Genomic DNA, 12,274 nt, shown 5'->3' with positions numbered 1-12,274 from the left:
CTCAGCACAAAGGCATCAGTGTCAGCGCGACTGTTATTCTAGACCGGGAGCCGTATCGTCGACCTTGAACTCCAAGTGTCTGAGGCGTCCGACACACATAGCAACACAGGAACACGTCGTCGAGGCTTTAGGATGAAATTACTACTGCATATTCTGGTAGTACTGACCTAGCTAGATATCGATATCGGAGACCTCTAGCTAAGATGCAGGGGCTAGCAAAAAATCTCTGACTTCGCTGGGAAATGTAACTTGGAGTATGTCTTGCTAGGTTAATCGCAAATACTATTAGTTGCTTAGGTATGATTTCTAAGTCGATTTCGAACTAGCCTTATCTCCTAAGATGTAATAGTAAGAATCAAACCGCGACCTCCAGCTGAAGGTCGGATAGGTTAGATAAAAGTAAAGAGCTTGCTAGAAGTAATATCAGGACTCAGCTCAGAGCTATAGGGTCGCTTAAGGCTCCCTCTTACAGCAGGCAGGATGTGATATCTTACCTAGTTCTTAAAAGACGTTTCTTTATTTTTACTGTTCGATGTATTATATCAGGCCTATTCGCTAGGAGACGAAGTAGGTGAATATTTTTTTGACCGAGTTCGAGCAAAGACAAGCTGCTGGACTTGTAATTGCACTCGCCAGTGCGCACATCCGCTTGTCTGCGGTATGTTGAAATCAGCACCTCTCGCCCGGTACAAAGTACATTGCAACTGTACCATAAGAAAACACCCGACAGTAGCTCAATCAGTTGTAACAAGTTCAGTCTAGTAATACATCAGCCTCGAACACAAACGTGGTCGTTATCTTACACTCTCGAGTTCAGACCCTTAGGGACTCTTACTAAGCACCTAGCTCAAGGCCCCAGGGTCGCTCACAAGTTAACAGGTAGGGGATACAATAGGTGCTGTTGTTAAGAGCCCCTGGATCTCTCTCTTTGACGCCTCGTTTGATTCTACAGGACTAAGCACCCAGCTCAGAGCCCGAGGGTCGCTTCCAAGTTAACAGGCAGGGGATACCGTAGGTGTTCTTAAGAACACCTGGATATCTCTCTTAGACGCCTCGTTTGATTCTACAGGACTAAGCGCCCTGCTCAGGGCCCGAGGGTCGCTCTTAAGTTAACAGGCAGGGGATACCGTAGGTGTTCTTAAGATTCCCTGGATCTCCCTCTTCGACGCCTCGTTTGATTCTAAAGGACTAGGGCCCGAGGTTCGCTCTTAACAGGCAGGGGATGCCGTAGATGCTGTTAAGATTCCCTGGAACCTCTCTTAGACGCCTCCTATAGCAGGCAGGCGATACCGACAACACGTTTGTTTCGTTTATTTTTGAAACCTGCTATTGATTATTGTTTTATCCGTGGTTACCAACTCACACTCTCAAGTTCAGAAGAGACCTGGGAACTCCTCTTAGGTTAGACAGGGGATACTTTCTGCCGCCTCTCAGAGCCTCGTGGTCGCCAACATACACTCTCTAGTTCAGAAGAGTCCTCATTAGGGGCAGCTAGGGGAAGGACCTTACTCTATTGCTCACCCGGAAGGCCTGCGCTTAGGTATCATAGAAGTAGTTTTATGACTAGACATAGTACCGACCGCTTCTTTGAGGTAGCAGTAAAGACACTTAGCTATTAAGAAAAAGGAAGACAGATCATGTAGTGCGTAAATTTTTGTTACGACTGTACCGCTGACCTACACACTTTCTGCTCTATCCCCTAGCAACAAGCTCAGTTCACAGAAAGTACTCTCGCTGCGTGAGACGCATGACAGTCGCAGTGGCAGTGTGTGTTAAGTGCTGATCATATAAAATCATGTGAGTATATAAACGAATAACCAATTTACTCCATTCTCTCACTTTGATCGGTGCTCACCATCGTGAACGATATCTGCCCACTACTGCTATCTGCTAAAAAGGTAAGTTTGATTCTCTTATTATTATTATTATTATTATTATTATTATTATTATTATTATTATTATTATTATTATTATTATTATTATTATTATTGTACCGGGCGGTACACCTCCACGCCGCTTATTGAAAATTTGCGCCAGTTGAAGCTCCTCTGCTGGAGGAAGGCTGAACTTTATCTACGGTATTGATTTTCAAGTGTCTCAGAAGATGTCACTACTTGGAAATTTTGGAGTTTTTGAACTGTGTCATTTTCGACGTATTTTGTTTCGCTTGTTGTAAGAAGTGTGAACTTTCTCTTCTAGAGGACACTACTGAAGAACTACAACGGTGCACCCTAGTGCGAAGTGAAAGAACTGTTTTTTGGAGAAAATTTAATTTCAAAAGTTTGTTCTTTGCTAAATTTCTTTCAGTCATTGTTTAAGTTGGCAATATTAACCCTTTCTTTCCCCTTGTTTTGAATCTAGCCAATCCCGAATTTCTTTAATTAATTTTCCACCAATAATGTGTTTCTTCTTCATCTTATGTAGGGGTTCTCTTTATTCACCAATAAAATGATTGTGGGCGGGTGTTTTCCTTCCTGAAACGCCTCGAACTTTCCGCGAGAGCATATAAACTGCTGATTTTAGGGTCTCTGTGCCACTTCTCTACCACCTTTCAGTGTGTAAAGTACATAGCAGGGGCGGGAAGCGCCTCTTTCTTCGGCGGCAGTCAACAACCAGGTAATGGCCGATTAATAACTTATTTTCTTGCTTGCTCAGCAGTTTAACTCTCGGGGCGGGTCCGAAGTTTTTCCCATTATGTAACCTTCCTTAAAATGTAAAGAAACTAGTATCTATTCTATCTTTTAAACTACATTTTGGGATAGAGAGTGCTTAACCCTCTCGAGCTCCCACTCATATTGTTTTGAGGTGAACTTATTTTTCACAACCAATTCTTCCTTGATGTAATGTAAATTGTTCTTTTCGAAAGTCACCTCTGTAGTATGGGATTAGCCCTTGCATTAGCGGCCTGGAGCCAGATTAGGTGTTAAAACAAAATGTATTAGGAGTGCAGTTCGCCTCCTCTCAACGTGGTATTTTAGAGGCCATGTAATTATTCTTTTCTCTCTTAATAGGCCTTAGTAGGTTGGGTCTTTTACCCCTGTGTTTAGGTCCTTAGAGGACAGCTTGAAGGTCAAGTTTGGTGTGGCCTTTGATTGGCTTAAACTTTGAGAGCAGATTGCTCTTTTGGAACTTGATTTTTGTATGCCTCGAGGAGGCTTTTCTGTGTAAAGAGGAGCTAGTGCTCCAGGGCATGATTGGGGTCTTCTGCCCCTTTTGTTGAATTTTGTATATCGTAAGGTTGGGCTTATAGCTCAAGAATCGTGTGTTTGGCTCTCGGAGCCCAAATTTTGCAATCTCTGTAATTGTACATTTCAAATTGTGTTTCGGCTACTAAGTACCTGTTCTATTTGTTATTACTTAATCTTGAAAAGAAAAATATAACCTTGTTAAATTTTACATTAACTTTAATTTCGTAGTTTGAGACCCGTTCACACCCGCACCTTCTTTCACCTCTAACTACCACCAAAACACGGTAACAAGTGGTAGCAGAGCGTGGTTGAATGGGTCTCAATTTAGCCCCTTTCGACGGCTAAACATTGCTTTGATCCGAACTGTAACAATTTTCTCTGTTGCTGGAAATTTTTGATTTCCTCTGTTTCAAAATTTTTCTGTCATCATGCCCGGCCCCCGCGATGTTCTCCATCTTAACTATTTGCGCAAGGAGGAGTTGATCTATGAGTTAACTATCAGAAATGTGCAATCTGGAGGCACGGTTGCAGTAGACACAAACAAGCATAGAGAGTCCCTTGACTTGCCCATTTCCATCCCCAATTTGGGAGAGAAAGAAGTTGACGACTCTCTTTCCACAATCACTGAGAATACTACTGGGCTAGCATCGGTAGTTAGTTTTTTTGACGAAAATGATCCTTCTCCTAATCAAATCAAGCGTGTGCAAGCCAGGCTATATCATTTTTCAAATAGAGTTAACGATCTGTTGTCTCTGAAGTTGAATGACGTTCAGAGGAAGGAAGCTAGTACATTGCTTGAAAATATTTCTGAATTATCCAGTAAGGTCACTCAATTGTTAACTGGCGAAATTCCTCCTAAAAGCGATCAACCCACCACAGTGAATGTAGGGAGCGAGGAAGAGCCTCCTAAGGGAGAAGTAAATAGGAAAACCATCGCTGCTCAAACTACCTCTGCCCCATTGGACGAGTCTGAACGCCGTAACTCATTGAATAATGTACGTTCTGAATTAACTTCCTTGCCACTGAAACCTTTACCTACTATGTCACCAGGGTTTAGCAGCTTGCCTCAACCATTGGCAATCTTGCTCAGAGGTATCTCTAAGGTTTCCGTTAATACCACCAGTGAAGTAATTTCATTTTTAAGATTTTTAGTTGAATTTCAGGATCATGCCCTTGTTTTTTCTCTTTCTCCATGTCAAATTTTGCAGATAATCTATCCTTATGCTATTGGTATTCTCTCAGATAAAATAGTAAGAGCTATTGCCGAACAGTCGTCTATTGAAGATTTTCATGCACATCTACTTGCAAATTTTATTCCTGCTCGCGCGAGGTCATCTCTGATTCAGAAGTACTATTATCGAGTACAGAGATTGGATGAAAATTTGGCTGATTTCATACAAGACATTAAGTTTTATACTAGGGTGTTTGCTCTTCATTTTCCTGAAGATCAGATTGTACAGGCTATTGTAGAAGGAATTTCACCATCCTATAGGTCATATTTGTGTTTCGCGGCGTGCCCGCAAACCTTCTCTGAACTTGAAGCATTGGCCGTCTCGGCCGAAGGAGTTAGATACGCCGATTCCTTGCGTGTCGCGAAAGAACCCCCGCCTTCTTTTAGTAATACTCGGCCTCCACCTCGCCGATCAGTCACACCCCGTAAATGTTACGCCTGCGGGTCGCCTGACCATCTTCGGAACAAGTGCCCATTGCTCAAGTCTAGTGGGACAAGGAATGGAGCTGGTTCATCACAAGGCTGTTTTAAATGTGGGGCTTTCTCACATATCGCCAAGAATTGTCCCAATTCGAATAGCACCCCCTCCTGCTCAACTTCTGGTGCAAATTCCACCTATGCCAATAATAAAAAGTGACTAGTGGCTTCGGCTGAGTCGACTAATCCATCTTTCCGAGGCTCAGCCCCTGGTAAGCAGATCGAAAATTCAGGGAACGTTCAATCTGCCAATCCGTCTTTTGAATGCCCCAAAGAGTGTCTTAGGATTGCGGCGGATACCCCCGCACCTATTCCTTTTCTTAAGATTGAGTTAAATAACGAACCTATAACAGCTCTATTAGATTCAGGCAGTGTTTGCTCTATTATTTCGGCCGAATGGTATTCAAAATTGAAATCTGTTTGTAAACTACCCGACTATGACTCATCTCCTGTTCAATATGTTTCGGCTAATTCATCTCCATTAGAAATTCTAGGTTCTTTACATGTCAAAATTCGTATTTTTAAATTTACTTGGAAAGTTAAATTGTTTGTGGCCAAGCACTTGTCTTGCCCCATTATATTGGGAGCTGACTTCATTTCTCACACTGGTCTTGTGCTCGATCTTCAGAGTAGGTCGTGCACTTTCAAATTTGCCTCTAATTGTAAAATCCCATTATTAAAGTGTAATTCTGTATCATGTTCTTCTATTTCGCCTACCCAGGATGAGATGTCGTTAGACCTTAGACATCTACCTGAGGAGCAGGCTGATAGTATTCGTAAATTGTGTCAGTCGTTTCCAGAGGTGTTCTCTGATACTCTTGGTGTTACTGACCTTATTGAATACAAAATTGAGGTCACGGATTCGATTCCTGTCCGTTTTCCACCTTATAGGCTATCTCCACCTAAAATGAAGGCTCTGAAAGAAATTATCGATCGGATGTTGAAGGATGGTATTATTAGGCCCTCTAAGTCAGCGTATTCTTCGCCTATTTTTCTAGTCCCGAAACCCCAAGGGGGCTTCAGGCCTGTCATTGATTACAGGGCTCTCAATCGGAAGGTGGTGTTACAATCTGTGCCCCTTCCCGACCTTCATTCTTGTTTTTCATGGTTCCGTAAGGCCAAGTTCTTCACCATCTTGGATTTGAATCAGGCCTACAATCAAATTCCTCTAGCTGAAGAATCCAAACACCTTACAGCGTTTGCCACGGACTGGAACTTGTATGAATACAACCGCGTGCCTTTCGGGCTCCCCACGGGAGCAGCTGTACTCACTAGGTTGCTAGATAGGGTCTTCTCCGACATCAAATTTGAGTACTTATATCACTACTTGGATGATGTCGTCGTATTTTCGGAGACCTTTGAAGAACATCTAGATCATCTGCGAGAAGTTCTTAATCGCCTTCGTAAGGCTGGGTTAACTGTCAAGTTGTCCAAGGTTGCCTTTGCTAAGCCCTCTATGTCATTCCTAGGGCATATTGTGTCACCTGATGGTGTGGCAGTCGATCATTCCAGAACACAGGCCATCCGTGACTTTAAAACTCCCAAGGACATCAAAGGTATCGCCAGGTTCATTGGTATGGTGAATTTCTTCAGGAAGTTTATTCCTAACTTCGCTAATAGAGCGGCGCCCTTGAATCTTCTTCGTAGGAAAGGCATCAAATTCGAGTGGGGACCTTCTCAACAAGCCGCTTTTGAAGATCTTAAATTAGCTCTCTGTAATGCCCCTGTCCTTGCTATGCCTGATTTCTCAAAGAAATTCATTGTCCAAACCGACGCGTCGTCGTCAGCAGTAGCTGCAGTCCTTCATCAAGAGACTGAACTAGGGAGGCGACCCATTGCCTACGCATCTAGGACTCTGTCGGCTCAAGAAGCCAAGTATTCCATCTATGAGCTCGAAGGTTTGGCAGTCTTATTTGCCTTAGAAAAGTTCCGTCTCTATCTGGAACATGTCAAATTCGACCTGGAGACAGATAATCAAGCCTTAAGCTGGGTCTTAGGTAGGCCGCGTCGTACTGGTCGTATAGCCCGTTGGGCCATCCGTATTTCTGCCTTCCAATTCGATGTCAGGCACATCCGAGGTACCGAAAATGTTGTTGCTGATGGACTCAGCCGTATGTTTTCCAACGAGGTCGAGACCCATGATCCGGTCGATAGTTCTTCACCTCCCGAGTCCATGCCATCTGATGTTAATGCCATCTTAACAGATGCTCCCATGCTCTTTAGGGATATCGAGAAATACCAACGTGAAGATCCGACGCTGGCTCCGATAATGGAAACCCTTTCTTCTGGGGAACATGTGGTCCCTTATGTTCTGAGGAATGGTGTTTTATGTTGCCCATCGAGGCATGATAAGATGATGAAAGTTGTCGTTCCAGCTGTTCTTGTACCTATGATCTTCAAGTATTATCATGAGACCCCATTAGGAGGGCATCTTGGTATCTTTAAAACTCGTGAAAAGATTCGTGAAAGGTTCATCTGGAAGGGTATGGACGGTGAAATCCGTGAACTAGTAAAGGCTTGTAAGTCTTGTTTGCTTAGTAAACCCACCATGTCCACCAAGGTAGGCCTTTTGTCTTCCCATCAAGCGTCGCGCCCCATGGAACGCCTGTATATTGATTATGTAGGACCCTTCCCCCAGTCAAAAGGAAATGCCAACAAGTTCATCTTTGTGTGTGTAGATGGTTTTACTAGATTTTCCTGGTTATTTTCGACTAAGCTGGCTACCGCTCAGTCCACCATTACTTGCCTAAATTCTATTTTTGCTTCTTTTGGTCCGTGCCAATATATTGTGTCTGATAATGCTAAGGCTTTCACATCTAACTTATTTCGTAAATTCTGCTTTGACCTGTCCATATCTCATGTGACAACTTCTGCTTATTACCCTCAACCATCTCTGGCTGAACGGGTTAATCGTAATCTCAGGTCCGCGCTTATTGCCTATCATCATGAAGATCATTCTAGATGGGACACGTCCCTGCATTGGCTAGCTTTTGCTTTGAATTCGGCGGTTCATGAATCTCACAAGTTTACTCCAGCTTCTTTGATGTTTAAGTTCGTTCCCAACACGCCGCTCTCTAACCTCTGGTCTCTGAGTGACATTCTACCCGAGACAATAGATCCGGATAATATTAAAGATCTTTGGAAGAAGGCTAAAGCCAATCTTAAAGTCTCTCATGAAAAGGTTAGGGAAAGATATGATCGTGGACGGAGACCCACCCATTTGAAGGTAGGTGACCAGGTGATGGTCAAGAATTTTGTTCCCGCGGGCAAGCTTGCCCCCAGATTTCATCGGCCATGCATAATTCTCGATTTTCTTACGCCGGTCACATTATTACTAAGCAATCCAGCCACCGAGAGGATATTTAGGGTTCACCTGTCGCAGGTGAAACCTGTATAATTTCTGTGCTACCTTGCCTCATATTATCTTGAAAGGAATATGAAGGTTATATTTTTTTGAGTTTTCTTTTTTAAGGCATTCTGCCCCTTCTATAATATTTTGTTTTATATGTAAGCATTTTTGTAAAACCTTCCCCGATCTGTTAAACTGCCATCCTATCCTTGCCACGGCCATTACCACGCTCCCGTCTCCTGCTCCACTACACACAGTGGCTCGCATCTGAAATGAATTTCTGCACGCCGCTGGCCCCTCAACCTCTCCACAAAGCCTGTGCCCTCAAAAAATCATTCTGGTCAACAAAATTCTGCCGCCTAGCTTTAATGTTTCAGTGCCCCCGCTGCCGCGCGGCGCTGTGCCGCGACTGGGGTAGAGGAAGGGCCCCCTCTTCTCCAGCGAGGACGACATGTGCGCGGCGAGCCGGAGCCCTCCTCCCGGCCAAGGCTGATGTGCGGCGCACGACCTGCTACTGGCCCGCAGCCTGTATATATTCACCGCGGGCGCGGCGTGCTTCAACACCGCTCCTCCCCTCATAGTGCGGGCGAGCGGTATCTCAGGGTACTTGAGGGGTCCGAGCGGCCTCCTCTGGATTCAAGCTGCAGCGGCCGGTCTGGCCATCCAATTTAATTAACTACGTGGACAATTACTATTAGCAATTACTACACCTGGGAATTCAACAGCAATGTCTGGTGGACTGAAAATTTTTCCTCAACTTTACAAACTGAAGTTTTTCCTTCTGAATTCAACTTCTACCAACTTAAAGACATTACTTTAAAAGTTACTACAAGTGTTTTGAAACTGGATCAAACCAAATTTAGAAAATTTCATAAATGCTTCTGCAATTACTCTCCATATCAACCTCATAACTTGGACCTGGTTTACAAACAAATTTCATGTGTCACCCCTGGAGGAACTTTTGGGGGGGGAGGTCTGTACCGGGCGGTACACCTCCACGCCGCTTATTGAAAATTTGCGCCAGTTGAAGCTCCTCTGCTGGAGGAAGGCTGAACTTTATCTACGGTATTGATTTTCAAGTGTCTCAGAAGATGTCACTACTTGGAAATTTTGGAGTTTTTGAACTGTGTCATTTTCGACGTATTTTGTTTCGCTTGTTGTAAGAAGTGTGAACTTTCTCTTCTAGAGGACACTACTGAAGAACTACAACGGTGCACCCTAGTGCGAAGTGAAAGAACTGTTTTTTGGAGAAAATTTAATTTCAAAAGTTTGTTCTTTGCTAAATTTCTTTCAGTCATTGTTTAAGTTGGCAATATTAACCCTTTCTTTCCCCTTGTTTTGAATCTAGCCAATCCCGAATTTCTTTAATTAATTTTCCACCAATAATGTGTTTCTTCTTCATCTTATGTAGGGGTTCTCTTTATTCACCAATAAAATGATTGTGGGCGGGTGTTTTCCTTCCTGAAACGCCTCGAACTTTCCGCGAGAGCATATAAACTGCTGATTTTAGGGTCTCTGTGCCACTTCTCTACCACCTTTCAGTGTGTAAAGTACATAGCAGGGGGCGGGAAGCGCCTCTTTCTTCGGCGGCAGTCAACAACCAGGTAATGGCCGATTAATAACTTATTTTCTTGCTTGCTCAGCAGTTTAACTCTCGGGGCGGGTCCGAAGTTTTTCCCATTATGTAACCTTCCTTAAAATGTAAAGAAACTAGTATCTATTCTATCTTTTAAACTACATTTTGGGATAGAGAGTGCTTAACCCTCTCGAGCTCCCACTCATATTGTTTTGAGGTGAACTTATTTTTCACAACCAATTCTTCCTTGATGTAATGTAAATTGTTCTTTTCGAAAGTCACCTCTGTAGTATGGGATTAGCCCTTGCATTAGCGGCCTGGAGCCAGATTAGGTGTTAAAACAAAATGTATTAGGAGTGCAGTTCGCCTCCTCTCAACTTGGTATTTTAGAGGCCATGTAATTATTCTTTTCTCTCTTAATAGGCCTTAGTAGGTTGGGTCTTTTACCCCTGTGTTTAGGTCCTTAGAGGACAGCTCGAAGGTCAAGTTTGGTGTGGCCTTTGATTGGCTTAAACTTTGAGAGCAGATTGCTCTTTTGGAACTTGATTTTTGTATGCCTCGAGGAGGCTTTTCTGTGTAAAGAGGAGCTAGTGCTCCAGGGCATGATTGGGGTCTTCTGCCCCTTTTGTTGAATTTTGTATATCGTAAGGTTGGGCTTATAGCTCAAGAATCGTGTGTTTGGCTCTCGGAGCCCAAATTTTGTAATCTCTGTAATTGTACATTTCAAATTGTGTTTCGGCTACTAAGTACCTGTTCTATTTGTTATTACTTAATCTTGAAAAGAAAAATATAACCTTGTTAAATTTTACATTAACTTTAATTTCGTAGTTTGAGACCCGTTCACACCCGCACCTTCTTTCACCTCTAACTACCACCAAAACACGGTAACAATTATTATTATTATTATTATTATTATTATTATTATTATTATTATTATTATTATTCTACCGGTTGGTGCACCTATACGCCGCACATTTGAATATTCCGCCTTAAAGTACTCCTCCACAGCTGAAACTCTGAACTTTAAAACTGAATATATTCAACCGTTTATCAGAAGATGTCACTGTGTTTTTGTTTACAATTATCAAGAAGTGTGGACATTCTCTCACAGATGTCTCTACACAAAACTAGCATCATGCACCCTGGTGCGAAGTGATGGAACTTTTCTTGAAGATATTTTGTATTCATAAGTTTGTTCTTTACTAAATGTAGTTCTTTCATTTGTGGGTTGGCAATATTAATTTTTCTTTCCGCCAGTTTTGAAATTAGCCAATCGTAAGTTTCTGCCATTAATTTTCAGCCAATGGCGTCTTTATTTACAAATGTCGATGTGTAACTGTAAGCTACCCAATAAACGACTGTGGGTGTGTCTTAATCATTCCTGAAAGGTCTCTAATCTTCCCCGAGAGTATAAAAACTGCTGATTTTCCTGGCTCTCGGCCACTCGTACAATATCTAGCTTAGTGTATGGAAGGATAGCAGTGGGCGGTAAGCGCCTCTTTCATCAGTCAGCAGCCCTTCAAAAGATAATGGCCGTTTAACATCTTTATTCACTTGCTAGCTCAGCAGTTTAATCCTCGGGGAAGGTTCGAAACCGTTTTGATGTAACCTATACCATTTCGATGTAAAATTTTCATGTTACTTTAACTGTAAATCGGTGATAGAGAGTGCCTTACCCTCTCGAGCTCCCCTTCATTTTGATCTGACGTGACTACGTTTTCATAACCGATTTTCTTCTATTTCCTAATGTATTAAAATTTTCTTATACGAGTTACCTCCCAACTGTGGGAATAGCCCCTGTTGAATCGGCCTAGCGCCACTTAGGTTTTAACAAGCTTTCATATAGCAGTGCAAGTACTCGCCTCCATTTAGCTTTGTATTTTGGGCTATTAACTTAACCCGTTTTGTTATCCTTCCTGCGCATGCCCAGTAGATTGGGTACGAGATACCCCTGTTTATATTTGTAAGTTCTGCCTTGATGGCAGTTAATTGTAAAGTCTGGTATTGCCTTTAATAGGCTTGAAAGATTGAGAGCGGGTCAGCTCTTTCTGGTATTTTGAAAGTTGCGTCTAGGAGGCTTGACATTACTAGGTGGGAGCAAGTGCTCCATGGAATTAGCGATTTTCTGCCCTTTGGTATTTTGTGGTTGTGAGCTGAGAGGTCAAAGGTTGTAAAATTGGGGCTCGAAGCCCAGGTTTGTTAGGACCCCTTAACTTGTGCTTTCTTTTTTAAAGTTATAATTGTACCTGATTTTCTTCATTGTTATTTCACCTAGTGAAATTTTGTTAAATCTTGTTGTCTATTGAAAATATAATCTTTATTTAAATTTCTAATTCATCTTTCGGACTTGTAGTTAGACCCTTTCCATTCCGCACCTTCTTTTACCTCTGCTGATCCACCAAAACACGGTAACAACTGGTAGCAGAGCGTGGTTGAATGGGTCTCAGTTTAGC

The sequence above is a fragment of the Anabrus simplex genome, chromosome 14 (genome assembly GCF_040414725.1).
Source record: "Anabrus simplex isolate iqAnaSimp1 chromosome 14, ASM4041472v1, whole genome shotgun sequence".
Lineage (NCBI taxonomy): Eukaryota > Metazoa > Arthropoda > Insecta > Orthoptera > Tettigoniidae > Anabrus > Anabrus simplex.
The sequence above is the reverse complement of the archived record's forward strand: the minus strand, read 5'-3'. Positions refer to the sequence as shown.